The sequence below is a fragment of the Carcharodon carcharias genome, chromosome 4, assembly GCF_017639515.1.
Source record: "Carcharodon carcharias isolate sCarCar2 chromosome 4, sCarCar2.pri, whole genome shotgun sequence".
Lineage (NCBI taxonomy): Eukaryota > Metazoa > Chordata > Chondrichthyes > Lamniformes > Lamnidae > Carcharodon > Carcharodon carcharias.
In genome coordinates this window covers 157,932,682-157,952,736 of record NC_054470.1, presented here as the reverse complement: position 1 = coordinate 157,952,736, position 20,055 = coordinate 157,932,682, and positions in this window count along the sequence as shown.

The following is a 20,055-nucleotide window of genomic DNA, read 5'->3' as shown; positions in this document are numbered from 1 at the left end:
TGCACATGTGACAGCGAGTTCCATTTTCTTACTACTCCTTGGGTGAAGAAATATCTTCTGAATTTCCTATTGGGTTTCTTGGTGACTGTCTTACATTGATGGTCTCTAGTTATGCCTTTTCCCACAACAGGAAACATTGTCTTAGTATCCAGCCTATCAAAGCCTTTCATAATTTTAAAGACCTCTATTAGGTCACCCCTCAGCCTTCTTTCCTGATATTTATAGTCACGCATTCCTGGTATCATCCTTGTAAACCTTCTCTGCACCCTCTCCAGTGCCTCTATATCATTTTTATAATATGGCAACTAGAACTCCATGCAGTAATCTAGTGTGGTCATTGCTGTGAAGAAACTGGGCACAGACCCACCAAATGTGCTGCCACCTATGCTCACAATTAGGCTGGAAGCTGAGGGAATGGAAATATTCTGCAAGGTGTCAGGGTAGTGAATTTTCAATGGGTCCAGTAACATCCAAACTACAAGGTATGGTTGTGCTTATCCTCATAATTTTACATTTTATTCCTGATTAGATGCTTATTCTGCCCTTTGAAAAGAAGCTAATCAATTAATTAGTGGAAGTATCTTCCAAATGTGTATCACTCTGCTGAAAAACTTTTTAGCTTCTAGCATTGCTTGAATTTGTATTCATAATCTTCCAGTTCTTTAATCACACTTAAGCAATCATGCTATTTGGTATATTAATGATGTGGATCATGAAATTAAATTTCTGATGTTGCATTGTCACACAGGAATATTCAACACTTATTTTAAACTAGTAGGATAATTGCAGGCAGTGCAATGAATTTCCAATATGGATGGTTTTCCACCGGTAGCACAAATCTGGAAAGTACGCCACATATTATGGAACTAATTGGATAGTTCTTTTAAAGAGCTGGTGTCACCTGCACGATGAATTGAATGGCTTCCTTCTGTGTTGCATGATTCTATATGCCCTCATTAATTTTTTGAAACCAAATTCAATTCTGTGAGTCTTTCCTGACTTAGAGCTTGTTGTGGTGCCTTCTAAGAATCAACCACAGGAGACTCAGATACAGGTTAATGATCATTTTCTTCAAGTGAACAAAGAGAGAGCCTGCCTTAGACTAGCTAAAACAAAACTCTACCAACTACAGGAAAACCATCCTTTTTATACACAGTTAGTTACTTACACATTGTGTTATTCAAATTCCAATCTTGTTAGTACATAATCACATAATAAGTAGATGTCCCCAGTCCAAGGTATGTATCTTTTACTAACCCAAGTAGGGCTTCTTTATCTCGTTCTAGCCTGGCTCCACCCCTGGCACTTCTGTTTCCTATCCAGTTAATCCCTTATGCCCCTTTAATCCCTTAAAACCCAAGGCCTTTCTGGATAATTCTGCTAATATCAGCCCTATGGTGTACAAGGTTCACTTGGAGAATTCTGCTGACCTTTGGTTTTTACTAATAGAAGTCTCTGTTTAACTCTTACAGTTGGTTTTACTAATAGGAATCCCTGTTTAGCTCCTACAGTTGGTTTTACTAATAGAAATCCCTGTTTAACTCTTACAGTCTGCTGTTTTGGCCCTTGGCCTAGCCCAAGGTAGCCAATTCAGTGGTACTGTCCTTTCTCTTTATGTTTCGATATTGGCCAGCTATTCAGTTTAGGATTATAAAGGTATTGGGTCAGACTATCTGTATTGGTCAGCCCTTCATTCCCTGTGTGACCTCCTGATGCAATAGATCATGCATGTTAAATATAAAATTAATAACAGTTTGGCAATAACCAGATCATTGGAGATAATCCTAATCCACAGGTGTATCTGTACATTCGATCCCCAATTCCACCATTCCACCCATCAGGTGGTAGAGCCTATTTGTCTATTGTCATCATTTAAGGCTCGAGTCTGTTGCTGGAGGTTATAATATGTCCTATACACTTGTTGGGCGTCATCACGGATTAGGGTGAGGTGTTTGGGCAATATTGGGATAGCATAGGAGAACTGGCTCAGATACTGCATCAGGTAATCTTTTACACTTTCCTCAGCTTGAACATTAACTGTTCCTCTCTTATGTATTTCAACCAATTCTACCTTTCCAACTCTTGCTAGCACCTGTGGATGTAAGCACACTGAATGGTTGTATGTGGGGCATGACCGGTTGTCCACGTACCGGAACGCTTGCTGCCACGTGATAATACAATATCTCCCATTACTCATGTATGCAATGTGGGTTGGCTCTTTGGCAGCCCATATAACCTTCATTGTACAATTGGCTGTAGCATTAAATCCGCACCCTGCCTCTTCTGTTTCGTATATCGGATGAGCGCATACTACTGAGGTGACTTCTATACTACATCCATCTAATGAAGTACTAACCATACTACCCTCTACCTCTACTGTGTATGGTGGTATATTGTGATATCTTGCATAATGATTCCCCCTGAATACCCCTATATTCTCTAACCTATATAACGCCCTGCTGGGTGTTGACTTGGATATCAACAAGACCATGCCTATCAACATGTTATTATCCATTATACATTCAGCATTAGTTCCATACACACGTGTTAAGCCCCTGAGCTGACAACCGGTCAGATTGTGATTGTGTCGTGAAAGGTTAAAAAGATGTGCATTTGTAATCCATAAAGGGACCATACCTTCATGAATTTGTCTCAAATTCTCCTGTGCTTGTTCAATCCTTAGGTACTGCAGACATTGTTCCTATTTGCATCATCCGAGATGTTCTTACCCATTCTAATTAATTTGTTAACAATACCCACATGACCCTCCAGCACAGTGGTCAAGCTCTGAACTATTCGTGTCAAGTCTTCGTCCGTGCCTAGGTGAGTCTCTTGGATCACTTGCCCCTTTTCCAAAATTTTCTTAAGCTGCAAACTTAGGGTTCAGACCTTTTGGTCCACAGTAGCTAAGTTGATGGAATTAACTACCAAGGTTCCTGTATTTACACTGTAGCAACATCATTTACCAGGCTGCGTTTCAGCTGGTTCTTCCCCTGGGCCTTTGGCCGTGTTGAACTGTTGAACTGGGTTGCTTCTATCATCAACTGACCCATTAAGACTGAATACAATGCACCATCAGGGCAGGGTTATGCCGGAAATGTTTAGAACAATGGTTACCAGCTCACGGTGTACATTATCATACAAGATCTTAATATCATTAGCCAGCACAAGTCCATTTTCCGGTCCTGGGCTTAATGTCGAACAAGGTGGGTCAGTTGGCGTGGTTTGTGGGGTTTTGAGTGTATCTGCTGGGACTGATTGTCAGTGTCCCATGTTGGGTGTTGCACTCCGCACTGCTTGTGGTATACCATAGTCCCATCTATGGTGTTTGTCAGGCGGCATTCCCCGTTCCCTCTGCCAGGATTACCAACCCCACCAGTATTAGTGTGGTGGTTGATATTCTGTAAATTAGACAAATAATCACGCCAGTCATCACCAGTCGGTCGAGATTAGTTCTGTAAAATAAGATTGGTTAATAACATGCTTCAAATTTGACCCGTGTTTCTAGCGCCCCTTTCCTTTCATAGCCACATGGGAGCAAGTGTTGTTAATCATTATTATCTCATAATGTCCTATCCTCTTGGGTGAAAAACTTGGTTTCTCAGGCATCACCTTCACCATTAACTTATCCCTCAATCCTGGCAGGTCCTTGGGGAGCCACAATACCCACCCCCCATCCACCCCCTTATTTCTTTCCTGACCTGCTATCTCCTGCTGCTGTCTCACCTTGGGCATAAGTTCCTTATGCTGTCTACACAACTCTACAATGCACCTTTTATCCTATCTTTCAATGGCTCAGTACCTTCCCTTTCAAGTGGTGGTTTTCTCTGGGGGCCGCTTAACTCTGCATGTGATCATGGTGTTAATCCTGTGGTCTTACTTTTTGTAGCTCACAGGCATATTAATAAATTCAGTTATACATCTATTTAGCCTTTTCCCAGCTTTCCTTTACCTGTAGCCATCTTGTGGTAAATTGTTAAGTATTATTTCTCCTTACCCTTCAATTGCCTCAACTACAGATTCCTGAAACTGTTACCTTTAAGTTGTTTTTACTCCCTCTGACCATGATCATCCTAAGATTCTCTTGAGGTCATTTTCTCTATTGCCTTGATCATTTAAAATGTTTCCTTACTCTTTGGGCCATATTAACCATTCCATGTCAACAGGGATCTCTGTCTCTAGGCCTTTGCTTATTTCCCCCTGTGAGGTTCCAATGTCTCAGGTGATGGCCAGATTATCAAATTCAGTTCTCTTAAAAAGTTTGTATATTGTGTCTTCTTTCCTTAACTCTATCTCCTGCCCTTAATCATTCCCTCATACCATTTTACACATGCAAATTACCATCTTATCTCGTTCAGGTTGTCTGGAGAGACTTTACAGTCTGTTAAAGTGGTCTCATAACTTTTTAAAACTGAAATCAAACATTTATATTTGATTCCAGGCATTAACATGTTTTGCTTCCTCATCTTCTCCTCAAACAAAATTTTATTTTCTCAAAGTAGCCCACTAGATTGTGTCTGACCTTTTTTTCTCATTTTAAAATTATCCCAGATTCATTAACTCTGCAAAATATTGGATTTTGGCTAAACTTTGTCAAGGTTTTGAGCTTAACTTTATTTTTTGGGAACAAACTTACACATACAAAAAGCTTGCAGCATTTGAATTAGTGTCAATTGTTGTCAAACCCTTTAAAATAAAAATTCCCTTTTGAGGACTTTATCGGGAATCAAACCTCAAAATTTTAAACTGTAATTTACACTGTAATTAAAACAACCTCTTTCTCATGTGTATAAATTTGTAGTCTGTCACTGACCTCATCTCCTCTGGAGATCTTCCTTCCACAGCTTCCAACCTCATAGTCTCCCAACCTCGGACAGCCCGTTTCTACCTCCTCCCCAAAATCAACAAACAGGACTGTCCTAGCAGACCGATCGTGTCAGCCTGTTCCTGCCCCATGGAACTCATTTCTTCCTACCTTGATTCCGTTCTCTCTCCCCTTGTCCAGTCACTTCCCACCTACATCCGTGATTCCTCTGATGCCCTACATCATTTCAACAATTTCCAGTTCCTTGGCCCCAACCGCCTCCTCTTCACCATGGACGTCTAATCCCTCTACACCTCCATCCCCCACCAGGATGGTCTGAGGGCTCTCCATTTCTTCCTTGAATAGAGGCCTGAACAATCCCCATCTACCATTACCCTCCGCCTGGCTGAATTTGTTTTCTCACTGAACAATTTCTCTTTAAATTCGCCTCACTTCCTCCAAATAAATGGTGTGGCTATGGATACCTGCATGGGCCCGTTATGCCTGTCTCTTTATGGGGTATGTGGAATGTTCCTTGTTCCAGTACTACTCAGGCCCCCTCCCACAACTCTTTGTCCAGTACATCGATGACTGTTTCGGTGCCGCTTCATGCTCTCGTCTGGACCTGGAAAAATGTATTAATTTTGCTTCCAATTTCCGGCCCTCCACCACTTTCACATGGCCCTTCACTGGCACTTCCTTTCCCTTCCTTGACCTCTCTGCCTCAATTTCAGGTGATAGACTGTCCACCAATATCCATTACAAGCCCACTGACTTTCACAGCTACTTTGACTACAACCCCTCATAGCCTGCTTCCTGTAAGGACTCCATCCCATTCTCTCAGTTCCTTCACCTCCTTTACATCTGTTCCGTTGATGGCACTTTCCAAAACAGTGCTTCTGACATGTCTCCCTTCTTCCTTAACCGAGGCTTCTCACCCACGGTGGTTGACAGGGTCCTCAACCGTGTCCGCCCATCTCCCGCACCTTTGCCCTCACACCTTCTTCTCCCTCCCAGAACCATGATAGGTCCCCCTTGTCCTCACTTATCACCCCACCAGCCTCTGCATTCAAAGGATCATCCTCCACCGTTTCCGCCAACTCCAGCATGATGCCACAACCTTCTTACCTTCACCCCACTGGTGGCATTTGCACTTCCCTCAATTTAGTCTACTGCATTCGCTGCTCCCAATGCGGTCTCCTCTACATTAGAGAGACCAAACACAGACTGGGTGACCGCTTTGGGAACACCTTCGGTCTGTCCGCAAGCATGACCCAGACCTTCCTGTCGCTTGCCCTTTCAACACACCACCCTGCTGTCATGCCCACATATCCGTCCTTGGCCTGCTGCAATGTTCCAGTGAAGCTCAATGCAAACTAGGGGAACAGCATCTTATCTTTTACAGCCTTCTGGACTTAACATTGAGTTCAACAACTTCAGATCATGAACTCTCTCCTCCATCCTCGCCCCTTTTTGATCCCCTTTTTTCAATTATTTATTTTTAAATTTTTATTTATATATATTTTTTTCCCACCTATCTTTATTATTATAATTTTAAAAATTTATTTCCATTCATTGTTTTATACCCACCTTATAGTCTATTTCGATCTTTTATCCCACACCGTCCACTCCCCCTACCCCATCCCCACTAGGGCCATTTGTCACTTGTACATCCTGCTTTCTACTCTTAATGTCACCATTAGCACCTTCTTTAGCCAGCATCACCACCATCAACACCCCTTCGATCTTTTGTTTGTGACTTCTCTTGCAATCTCTCCTTTGCCTCCACTTATCACTGGCTTTCTATCCAGCTTCACCTGTCCCACCCCCCTTAAACAGTATATATTTCACCACATTTTTACTTCTCTTTATTTCTGAAGAAGAGTCATACTAATTCGAAATGTTAGCTCTGTCTTTTTCTCCACAGATACTGGGTCAGACCTGCTGAGTTTTTCCAGCAATTTTTGTTTTTGTTTCAGATTTCCAGCAAATGCAGTATTTGGCTTTTATTTTAAAAGTCCCATATGTTTATCAACACATATTCGTTATCTTGCATAGCATCCTAGATATTCAAAAGTAACTTGTTAAATTACATGCACTTCTCGTATCTCAAGATTGTTCCAAATTCAAATAACTGCTGCTGGGATGCAGATTTCCTTTCATATTTAATTCATCTCGTCAAAAGAAACCTCTTTGTATCCATAGGAACCACCTAGACTGTGTGTTTATGCCTTTTAGTTTTCCTGGAATCCTTTTGAATTTCAGGAAGTTTTTTTTACAAAAGAAAACCTTGTTTATGTTTACAATACATTGGAACTGTGATTTGCCGGAAATCGCAACTTTATCCTTATACTCAAAACATTGGAATGTTTGAGTATACTTTTCCTTTAATGTAATGTGAGGCTTTTGACTCTAAAGTACTGAGCTCCACACACGAATGACAATTTAGGTAAGAAAACACATTAAAGCTCAAATACAAATGCTTCCTTGCACACAAGCACTTTATTGCACACAAACGCACACATATATAAAGGTATATATTCCCATTCTTATAACATTGAACTTAATGACTTAAAACTCTAAAACTCTAAACAAAATGTCAAGTAGCAGTGGGGGGAATAAAGGGATCTTGGAGGGACAATCAAACCGACTGAAGCTCACATTTCCTCTGCTCCTGCCTGTCACTTCTCATTAATCCCCTAGGGGCACCCTCTCTCTCTCTCTTACTCTCCATCTCTCCAGCACAAATAGCTCTAGTGACTTAAATCAATTCATTTTTAAGTAGTTTACCAAAAAATTCAGTGGGGGATCTTTTGGGTCCCACCTGCCCTCCTGTATTTTCTTAATAATCTCCGACTGTCATTCCACCATAAACCTCGTGATGGAGCCCTCCGACCCCCAATCAAGGTCTATGGTGCTCTCTTTCTCCTTCCCTGACTGCATTTTATTTATTTATTTGTACCCAGTCTTCCATTCCAGCCCCCACATGGATATCACCAGTGTGGATTTGGCTACCTTCCAGCCCCCGCATAGAAACCACCAGCACAGATTTGGCCCTTCACTAGCGACCTCCATTCTCTCATCACTTCCTGTACTGAGTTCTCCTTTAGATTCTTTGCTGCTCCACTGGATTGTCATTGGGTTGGCTTACTGTATTAACTATGGGTGGCAAATAAACTATGCTCACGCATTTTGCAGCGCCGCTCCGATGGTTCAAGACGGGTATCCTGCCAACTATGCCAGATTGTTGTAGTGCCTTCTAAGCATCGACCATAGGAGACTCAGATACAGGTTAATGATCATTTACTTCAAGCGAACGCAGGGAGAGTCTGCCTTAGACTAGCTAAAACAGAACTCTGAGATAAAAACAAAAAAACTGCGGATGCTGGAAATCCAAAACAAAAACAGAATTACCTGGAAAAACTCAGCAGGTCTGGCAGCATCGGCGGAGAAGAAAAGAGTTGACGTTTCGAGTCCTCATGACCCTTCGACAGAACTTGAGTTTGAGTCCAAGAAAGAGTTGAAATATAAGCTGGTTTAAGGTGTGTGTGTGGGGGGCGGAGAGAGAGAGAAAGAGAGGTGGAGTGGGGGTGTGGTTGTAGGGACAAACAAGCAGTGATAGAAGCAGATCATCAAAAGATGTCAACAACAATACAAAAGAACACATAGGTATTAAAGTTAAAGTTGGTGATATTATCTAAACGAATGTGCTAATTAAGAATGGATGGTAGGGCACTCAAGGTATAGCTCTAGTGGGGGTGGGGAGAGCATAAAAGATGTCAAAAAAAATAAAATAAATAAATAATTTTTTTTTTCTTTTTCTCTTTTTATAATGGAAATAGGTGGGAAAAGGAAAATCTATATAATTTATTGGAAAGAAAAAAAAAAAGGAAGGGGGAAACAGAAAGGGGGTGGGGATGGGGAGGGAGCTCACGACCTAAAGTTGTTGAATTCAATATTCAGTCCGGATGGCTGTAAAGTGCCTAGTCGGAAGAAGAGGTGTTGTTCCTCCAGTTTGCGTTGGGCTTCACTGGAACAATGCAGCAAGCCAAGAACAGACATGTGGGCAAGAGAGCAGGGTGGAGTGTTAAAATGGCAAGCGACAGGAAGGTTTGGGTCATTCTTGCGGACAGACCGCAGGTGTTCTGCAAAGCGGTCGCCCAGTTTACGTTTGGTCTCTCCAATGTAGAGGAGACCACATTGGGAGCAACAAATGCAGTAGACTAAGTTGGGGGAAATGCAAGTGAAATGCTGCTTCACTTGAAAGGAGTGTTTGGGTCCTTGGACGGTGAGGAGAGAGGAAGTGAAGGGGCAGGTATTGCATCTTTTGCGTGGGCATGGGGTGGTGTCTTAGGAGGGGGTTGAGGAGTAGGGGGTGATGGAGGAGTGGACCAGGGTGTCCCGGAGGGAGCAATCCCTACGGAATGCCGATAGGGGGGGTGAAGGGAAGATGTGTTTGGTGGTGGCATCATGCTGGAGTTGGCGGAAATGGCGGAGGATGATCCTTTGAATGCGGAGGCTGGTGGGGTGATAAGTGAGGATAAGGGGGACCCTATCATGTTTCTGGGAGGGAGGAGAAGGCGTGAGGGCGGATGCGCGGGAGATGGGCCGGACACGGTTGAGGGCCCTGTCAACGACCGTGGGTGGAAAACCTCGGTTAAGGAAGAAGGAGGACTATCGGCATTCCGTAGTGATTGCTCCCTCCGGGACACCCTGGTCCACTCCTCCATCACCCCCTACTCCTCAACCCCCTCCTATGGCACCACCCCATGCCCATGCAAAAGATGCAATACCTGCCCCTTCACTTCCTCTCTCCTCACCGTCCAAAGACCCAAACACTCCTTTCAAGTGAAGCAGCATTTCACTTGCATTTCCCCCAACTTAGTCTACTGCATTCGTTGCTCCCAATATGGTCTCCTCTACATTGGAGAGACCAAACGTAAACTGGGCGACCGCTTTGCAGAACACCTGCAATCTGTCCGCAAGAATGACCCAAACCTTCCTGTCGCTTGCCATTTTAACACTCCACCCTGCTATCTTGCCCACATGTCTGTTCTTGGCTTGCTGCATTGTTCCAGTGAAGCCCAACGCAAACTGGAGGAACAACACCTCTTCTTCCGACTAGGCACTTTACAGCCATCCGGACTGAATATTGAATTCAACAACTTTAGGTCGTGAGCTCCCTCCCCATCCCCACCCCCTTTCTGTTTCCCCTTCCTTTTTTTTTTCTTTCCAATAAATTATATAGATTTTCCTTTTTCCACCTATTTCCATTATAAAAAGAGAAAAAGAAAAAAAAAATATTTATTTATTTTATTTTTTTTACATCTTTTATGCTCTCCCCACCCCCACTAGAGCTATACCTTGAGTGCCCTACCATCCATTCTTAATTAGCACATTCGTTTAGATAATATCACCAACTTTAACTTTAACACCTATGTGTTCTTTTGTATTATTGTTGTTGACATCTTTTGATGATCTGCTTCTATCACTGCTTGTTTGTCCCTACAACCACACCCCCACTCCACCTCTCTCTCTCTCTCCGCCCCCCACACACACACCTTAAACCAACTTATATTTCAACTCTTTCTTGGACTCGAACTCAAGTTCTGTCGAAGGGTCATGAGGACTCGAAACGTCAACTCTTTTCTTCTCCACCAATGCTGCCAGACCTGCTGAGTTTTTCCAGGTAATTCTGTTTTTGTTTTAAAACAGAACTCTACCAATTACAGGAAAACCATCTTTTTTATACACAGTTAGTTACGTACACATTGCGTTATTCAAATTCCAATCCTGTCAGTACATAATCACATAATAAGCAGATATCCCCAGTCCAAGGTATGTATATTTTACTAACCCACGCAGGGCCACTTTATTTCACTCTATCGTGTCTTCGTCCCTGGCACTTATATCTCCTATCCAGTTAATCCCTTATGATCCCCAAGGTCTTTCTGGAGTGTTCTGCTAATATCAGTCCTGTGGTGAACAAGGTTCACCTGGAGAATTCTGCTGACCTTTGGCTTTTACTAACAGAAATCCCTGTTTAACTCTTACAGTTGGTTTTACTAATAGAAATCCCGGTTTAACTCTTAGAGAGTTCTAGGTCTTCTAATCTTCCAATTTACTGCGTCAATATCATTTTGAATAAAGAGTTCCAGGAACTGAATTTAGTATTCTAGATCTGGTCTTATTAATGAAACACATAGTGTGAAAGTAATCTAGTTTGATCTAATTAATGTCTCTCGATGTGTATCTCAATATTTGATTAGTCTTATAATATAACAGCTTCAGAAATACAACTAAACTTATAGATCAACACATCAAGAAAATTGATTCCAGGGGACCTTGAGCTTAATTTCCACCACAGAATTGGACTGGTTACAGATTACTTTGGTTAGCTCTTGCTGGTCCTATATTAACCAGAATGCAAATACCAAATTAACAAGCCTCAAAACAAGACAATGGATTAGATGTCAAATCAGAAAATGCTGGAAATACTCAGAGGGTTTGGTAATATCTGTGAAATGAGAAAATCAGAATTAATATTCAGATCAATTAAGTTTTGTCAGAACTGGAAAATGTTAGAGATACAACGGGTTTTAAACAAATGAAGAGGCAGGGGTAGGGAAAGTGGAGTAATGGACAAAAGTGAAGCTTTGTGATAGGGCGAAAGGCAGGTGAGAATAAATGACCAAAGGAATGGTGGTGCAAGGCAAAAGGAGATGGTGATGGGACAAGTAAAGAAAGCAAAAGATGGGTCTGGAGAATGTGTAGAATCATCACACACAGCTGCCGCCCAAAAATAAAAAGGAGCAGAGCTTATATCTGAAATTGTTTAAATCTGTCAAGTCCAAAGGCCACAAAGTGCCCAATGGAAGAATGATGTTTTGTTCCTAGGGTTTATATAATGATTCATTGGAACAGTGTAAGAGACTGAGGACAGAGTGGGAATAGGGTAGAGAACCAAAGTGACAGGCAAGTAGAAGCTTGGGGTTACACTTGTGGACTGAGCGGAGGCGTTTGGTTTTTTTTGGACTGGAGGGATGTTCATAGTGGGGTTCCCCAGGGTTTGGAATAAGGACCCCTGCTCTTCCTGATATTAATGACCTAGACTTTGGTATACCGGACACAATTTCAGGATTTGCAGATGACTCAAAACTTGTGAACTGTGAGGGGGATAGTATTAAACTAATTCAAAAGGAAATGATTAGGTTGGTGGAATGGATGGGAAAATGGCAGATGAAATTTAATGCAGAGAAGTGTGAAGTGATGAAATGTGAAGTGATTCATTTTGGTAGAAAGAACATTGAAAGACAATATGAAATAAGGGGTACAATTCTAAAGGGGGTGCAGGAGCAAAGGAACCTGGGGTTATATGTGCATAAATCATTGAAAATGGCAGGACAGGTTGAGAGAGGGGTTAATAAAGCATACAGCATCCAGGGCTTTATCAATAGGAGCATAGAGTACAAAAGCAAGGAAGTTATTATAAACCTGTACAAAAGACTGGTTCAGCCTCAACTGGAGCACGGCGCCCAGCTCTGGGTGCTACACTTTAGGAAGGATGTGAAGGCATTAGAGAGGGTGCAGAAAAGATTCATGAGAATAGTTCCAGGGATGAAGAACTCCAGTTTTGTAGATAGATTGAATGAGCTGGGGCTATTTTCCTTGAAGAGAAGTTTGAGAGGAGATGTGATAGAGGTATTCAAAATCTTGAAGGGACTGGACAAAGTAAATTGAGAGAGTTTGGTGGAAGGATCAAGAACCAGAAGGCACAGATTTAAGGTAACTGGCAAAAGATGCAATGGAGACAAGAGGAAAACCCTTTTCCAGAGGTGAGGTGAGAATGACTGCCCTAGATTTCAAAGCAACTTTTGGTCAAGTGTGGCTTTAGGAAGCCCTACTAAAATTGAAGTAAATGAGAATCAAAGGAAGATCTCTTCCTTTAGCCAGAGTCATACCTAATACAAAAGAAGATGGTTGTGATTGTTGGAGAACAATCATCTCAGCCTCAGAGCCCCAGGATATCCCTACATGAGTTCCTCAGCACAGTGTCCTTGACCCAACCATCTCCAGCTACTACAGCAGCAACTTCCCTTGTTTGGACCAAGGCTATAACAAGGTCCGGAGTCCTTTTGGAACCCAAATTAAACTTTGAAAGTTGGACTGGAATAAAGTGTATTCCACATATCCCGCAAAAAGTTAGGCATGGCTAAGACCCATAAGAGTCCACATAGCAACACTTTTATTTGGAGACAATGAATGGAGTCAAAAGCAAGAATTGTTCAATGTGAGAACAAGTTCAGCCTGGCAGAGGAGTGCAGAGGTAGAAGGGCTGGGCCCCTATTCAAGGAAACCCCTAAGGCTGTCCTTGGTGGGGCAAGAAGGTGCATAGGGATGGAAGATACATGCTGAAAAGGAGAAAGGAAACTGGACACTTAAATTGGTGAAGGGCATTGAAATAGTTGTGAATGTAGGCAGGAAGATTCTGGACAAGGGGACAGTCAAGATCAGAAGAAATCAGTCCTGTGGAGCAAGACTGGCAAATTAGGGAAGTCCTATTTGTGGATCATGCAAAGGAGGCAGAAGTGAGCTGTGCATTGTAGGGATCCTGCGTCAGTTTCGGGAACAATCGAATTTCACCCAAAATCTATTTTAGGTGTTGATTGATAACAATTAGTCAGGAAGCCTTCCCTTGTTGCCTTTGAATACAGCCCTGGAATCTTTTATGTTCACCTGCCATAGAGATTCTCATTGGTTTAACATTCAAAAGACATCCACCGTCAGCGCAGCACTGAAATGCCAGCCTAGTTTATGCGCTCAAGGGCAGGAAAAGTCAGTGTGGAATTCACCCCGCCGATGTCGGCAGCTCTGCGACCATTTAATGTTCTGATCTGATTGGCCGGCAGCCCTGAAATTCCAGCAGCGCTACTGGGAGAGTTGGCCACTGCAAGGACTACAGGCAATCTTCAGATGCTAAATTCTGTGAGCCCAGGTCATAGGTAAGTCCATGGGTCTCTAGGTGGGGCTAGGGGAAGAGGCACTGAGGGTAGGGGGTGAAGGGGATTGGGATCATGTTGGAAAGGCCAGTGAGAGGGGACACCTTCAGGGGGCATGACTGTTCCCGATGGGGAAAGGGGGCCAATGATGGAAGCACTGCCCCCCTTCTTTCCCACCCAATGTCTGAGCAGGCTAATCTGCCGGGCATCCCCCCCCTAGTCCCTCATCTCTTCCCACTGGCCTCAAAATTGCAGTCGGGCAGAAGGTGGTCCTTAAGTCACCAATATTGGCCACTTAAGGGCCTTAGGGTAATGTCCTAGGCCCAAGCAACTTCAGATGCCTCACCAATGACCTTTCTTCCATCATTAGGTCAGAAGCGGGGATGTTCGCTGATGATTACACAATGTTCAGCACCATTTGTGACTCCTCAGATACTGAAGCAGTCCATGTCCAAATACAGCAAGACCTGGACAAAATCCAGGCTTGGGCTAACAAGTGACAAGTAACATTTGTGACACACAAGTGCCAGGCAATGACCATCTCCAACAAGGGAGAATCTAACCATTGACCTTGACATTCAATGGCATTACAATCACTGTCTCCTTCACTATCAACATCCTGGGGGTTACCATTGACCAGAACCTGAACTGGACTAGCCAAAAAAATACTGTGGCTACAAGAGCAGGTCAGAGGCTAGGAATTGTGCGAAGTGTAAGTCATCTTCTGACTCCCCAAAGCCTGCCCATCATCTACAAAGCACAAATCAGGAGTGTGATGGAATACTCTCCACTTAACTGGATGAGTGCAGCTACAACAGTCAAGAAACTTGACACCATCCAGGTCAAAGCAGTCCACTTGATTGGTACCCCTTCCACAAACATTCACTCCTGCCACCACTGACACACAATGGCAGCTGTGTGTCCCATCTACAAAATGCACCGCAGAAACTCACCAAGGCTCCTTAGACAGCACATTCCAAACCCGCGACCACTACTATCTAGGTGGACAAGACCAGCAGATGGATGGCAACACTATCACCTGGAAATTCCCCTCCGAGTCACTCACCATCCTGACTTGGAAATATATCGCCGTTCCTTCACTGTCGCTGGGTCAAAATCCTTCCCTAACAGCACTGTCGGTGTACCTACACCTCATAGAGTGCAGTGGTTCAAGAGGGCAGCTCACCACCACCTTCTCAAGGGCAATTAGGGATTGGCAACAAGTGCCGCCTTGCAATGTTCACATCCTGTAAATGAATAAATTAAGGGCCTCAATTGGAACAAGGGCAGGCAACCCTCCTAGGCCTCACCTGCCACGTCCCCCGTAAAATTGCTGACAGGTTGGAGGTGGGTGGCTATGTGACAGCAAGGCCACCCTGAAAGTTTTAGAGGCCCTTGCCTGCAAAAGCCCGTAAAATTCTGACCAAATTCTCTGGAGTGGGACTTGAATCAGCAACTATCCAATTCAGGAAGGACAAATCCATCTTTGAGCTAAAGTTGACACAAGTAGCATTTCCAAATAGTAAGGAAGGTAAAAGTGATGTGCTATGAACACCATCAGCACCAACAGTAAAGGCGACCTCAGGTATATAGATGGCAAGTAGATTTGATGCAGCTTTCAGTAATACATCCTCTTCCACTGCTGAAGCATTGAGGTCCCATAACTGCAAATTATAACAGCCACTATGAGGACAAACAACATAGAACCACGTGTAAGAGATGCAGAGACTGCAAGGTAGCACAATACTCTGGCTCAAATTGGGCATTGGTTGATGTAAGGTCTCAATCTCCAGCAGTTGGAAACACAAAAAGTCAGCATGTGGTTACAGCTAGTAATTAGGAAGGCAAATGGAGTGTTTGCCTTCATTGCAATGGGGACATACGAACATACAAATTAGGAGCAGGAGTAGGCCACTCAGCCCCTTGAGCCTGCTCTGCCATTCAATAAAATCATGGCTGATCTGATTGTAACCTCCTGCCTACCCCCAATAACATTTCACCCCCTTGTTTATCAAGAATCTATCTATCTCTGCCTTAAAAATATTCAAAGACTCTGCTTTCCCTGCTTTTTGAGGAAGAGAGTTCCAAAGATTCACTACTCTCTGAGTGAAAAAAATTCTCCTCGTCCCTGTCTTAAATGGGTAATACTTTACTTTTAAAGTGATCCCTTGTTCTAGGTTCTCCCACAAGAGGAAACATCGTCTCCACACCCACCCTGTCAAGACCTCTCAGGTTTCAATCAAGTCACCTCTTACTTTTCTAAACTCCAGTGGATACAAGCCTAGCCTGTCTAACCTTTCATCATATGACAACCCGCCCATTCCTGGTATTAGTCTAGTAAACCTTCCATGAACTGCTTCCAATGCATTTACATCCTTCCTTAAATAAGGGGACCAATGCTCTAGATGTGGTCTCACCAGTGTCCTATATAACTAAAGCATAACCTCCCTACTTTTATAATCAATTCCCCTTGCAATAAACTTACTGCACCTGCATACTAACCTTTTGTGATTCATGCACCAGGACACCCAGGTCCCTCTGAATCTCAGAGCTCTGCAATCTCTCACCATTTAGATAATATGCTTCTTTTTTATTCTTCCTGCCAAAATGGACAATTTCACATTTTCCCATATTATACTCCATTTGCTAGGTCTTTGTCCACCCATTTAACCTATCTATGTCTCATTGTAGCCTCTTTATGTCTTCTTCACAACTCACTTTCCTATCTATCTTTGCGTCATCAGCAAATTTAGCAACCATATCTTTGGTCCCTTCATCCAAGACATATATATAAATTGCAAAGTTGAGGCCCTGGCACTGATCCCTATGGCACCTAGCTGATTACATCCTGCCAACCAGATAAAGACACATTTATGCCTACTCTTTGTTTCCTGTTAGCTAGCTAATCTTTGGAGTATAAAAGCAGGGAAATTTGGGTACTACTGTACAGGATGAGACCTCATTTTAAAAAATTCTCCCACAGGACGTGGACTTCGCTAGCTAGGCCAGTATTTTTTATTGCCCATCTCTAATTGCCTTTGAGCAGGTGGTGGTGAGCCACCTTCTTGCACCACTGCAGGCAATGTGGTGTAGGTACACCAACAGTGTTGTTAAGGAGGGAGTTCCAGGATTTTGACCCAATGACGGTGAAGGAACAGTGCTGTAGTTCCAAGTCAGGATGGTATGTGGCTTGGAGGGGAATTGGCAGGTGGTGGTGTTCTCATCCATCTGCTGCCCTTGTCCTTGTAGATGGTAGAGGTCGCAGGTTTGGAAGGCACTGTCGAAGGAGCCTTGGTGAGCTCCTGCAATGCATCTTGTAAATGGTACACATTGCTAACACTGTGCATTGATGGTGGAGGTAGTGAATGTTTGTGGATGGGATGCAAATCAAGTGGGCTGCTTTGTCCTGTATATTGAGCTTCTTGAATGTTGATGAAGCTGCACTCATCCAGGAAAGTGGGGAGTATTCCATCACACTCCTCTCTTGTGCTTTGTAAACGGTGGACAGAATTTGGGTTGTCAGGAAGTGGGAATCAGGAAATTTCCAGAGAATTCTGAGCCTATGATCTGCTCCTGTAGCCACAGTATTTATATGGCTAGTCCAGTTCAGTTTCTGGTCAATGATAACCCCCAAGATGTTGATAATGCGGGATTCAGTGATGATAATGCCATCGAATGTCAAGGGAAGATGGTTGGATTCTCTCTTGCTGGAGATGGCCATTTCCTGCCACTTGTCAGGCGCAAATATTACTTGCTACTTTTCAGCCCAAGCCTGAATGTTGTCCAGGTCTTGCTGTATATAGGCGCAGACTGCTTCAGTATCTAAATAATTGTGAATGGTACTGAACATTGTGCAATCATCAGTGAACATCCCCACTTCTGACCTTATGATGGAAGGAAGGTCATTGATGAAGTAGCTGAAGATGGTTGGGCCTAGGACTACCCTAAGGAACTCCTGCAGTGATGACCCAGAACTGAGATGATTGGCCTCCAACAACCACAACCCTCTTCCTTTGTGCTTGGTATGACTCCAACCAGTGGAGAGTTTTCACCCTGATTCCCATTGACTCCAGTTTTACTAGGGGTCTTTGATGCTGCCTTGATGTCAAGGGCAGTCACTCCCGCCTCACCTTTTGAGTTCAGCTCTTTTGTCTATGTTTGGACTAGGGCCGTAATGAGGTCAGGAGCTGAGTGGCCCTGGTGGAACGCAAACTGAGCATCAGTGTGGGTTCATCTGGGGTACTGTGTACGGTTTTGGTGTCCTTACTTGAGGTATATACTTGTGTTGGAAGCAGTTCAGAGAAGGTTCACTGGTCTGCTTCCTGGGAGAAAGAAATTAACTTATGAGGAAAGGTTGAACAAGTTGGGCCTATACTCATTGGAGTTCAGAAAAATAAGAGATGATCTTATTGAAAGATAAGATTCTGAGGGAGCTGGACAAGGTAGATGCTGGAAGAATGTCTCTTCTCATACATATTTTCGAACATTCATACATGTACGAACATATGAATTAGAAGCAGGAGCAGGTCATTCTGCCCCTCGATCCTGCTCTGCCATTTGATAACATCATGGCTGATATGCTTGTGGCCTGAACTCTTTCCTGTCTTCCCACCATACACTTTGACTCTCTTGTCAATCAAGAATCTATCTAACGCTGTCTTAAAAGTATTCAATGTCCCTGCCTCCACTGCTTTTGGGGGAATAGAATTTCACAGCTTAATGGTCCTCTAAGAGAAAAGAATTCTCCTCATCTCCGTCATAAATGGGCATCCTCTTATTTTTAAACTGCTCCCCCTAGTTCTAAGGGGAAACATCCTCTCAGCAGCCACCTTGTTATGTCCCCTGAGGATCTTATATGTTTCAAAAAGATCACCTTTCATTCTTCTAAATTTCAATGGTGCAGGCCTGACCTGTCCAGCCTTTCCTCATGAGATAACCCCTTCATCCAACAAATTAGTCGAGTTCAGTTCTCTGAACTGCTTCTAATGTAATTATATCATTTCTTAATTAAGGAGACCAAAACTGTACACAGTACTCCAGATGTGGTCTCAGCAATGCCCTGTACCACTGTAATACGACCTCCCGGTTTTTAACTCCATTCCCCTTGCAATAAACAACAATGTGCCATTTGCCTTCCTAATCACTTGCTGCCCCTGCATCCTACTTTTTTGTGATTTATGTAACAGGACGCCCAGATCCCTCTGCACCACAGAATTCTGAAATCTTTCTCCATTTAAATAATATTAGTCAATATTAATTAGTTAATATTAATATTAAATAATAACAGCTAGGAAACAGGACCTCAAAGGTAGTAATCTCCAGATTATTTCCAGTGCCATGTGCTATTGACTGTAGAAATAGGAGGTTAGTCCAGATGAATGCGTGGCTGGAGAGATGGTGCAGGAGGGAGGGCTTTAGATTTCTGGGACATTGGGACCGTTTCTGGGGGCAGTGGGACCTGTACAAGGCAGATGGGTTGCACCTGAACCAGAATGGGACCAACATCCTTGCGGGGAGGTTTGCTAGTGATGTTGGGGAGGGTTTAAATTAACTTGGTAGAGAGAATGGGATCCTGAGAGGAGGTTCAGCAAGGGGAGATGCACAGCCAAAATTGGAAGAGAAAGCAAGTGAGTCTGGAAGGCATAGAAATTATAGACCAGTTAAGGCACAAGGGAGTTTGTCAAGGTTGGATGGTATTTATTTTAGTGCAAGAAGTCTGATGATTAAGGCAGATGAGTTGAGGACACAAATTAACACATGGAAGTATGATGTCATTGCTGTTACAGAGACATGGTTGAGAGAGGGGCAGGATTGGCAGCTCAATATTCCAGGATATAGTGTCTTCAGGTGAGACAGGGAAGGAGGTAAAAGATTGATCAAGGAATCAATTACAGCAGTAAAGAGGGATGACATATTAGAAGGCTCCTCAAATGAAGTCACATGGATAGAACTTAAAAACAAAAAAGGAGCAATCACGTTGTTGGGAGTGTACTACAGGCCCCCAAACAGTCAGAGGGAAAAAGAAGAGCAGATATGTAGGCAAATTTCAGAGAAGTGTAAAAATAATATAGTAGTAATAGTGGGGGATTTCAGCTTCCCCAACATTAGCTGGATTAGTCGTAATGTGATGGATTTAGAGGGAGGGTAATTCTTAAAATGCATCCAGGAGAGTTTTATAAGCCAATACATAGAAAGTCGTACAAGAAAAGGGGCGGTCCTGAAATTAATCTTAGGGAATGAAACAGGGCAAGT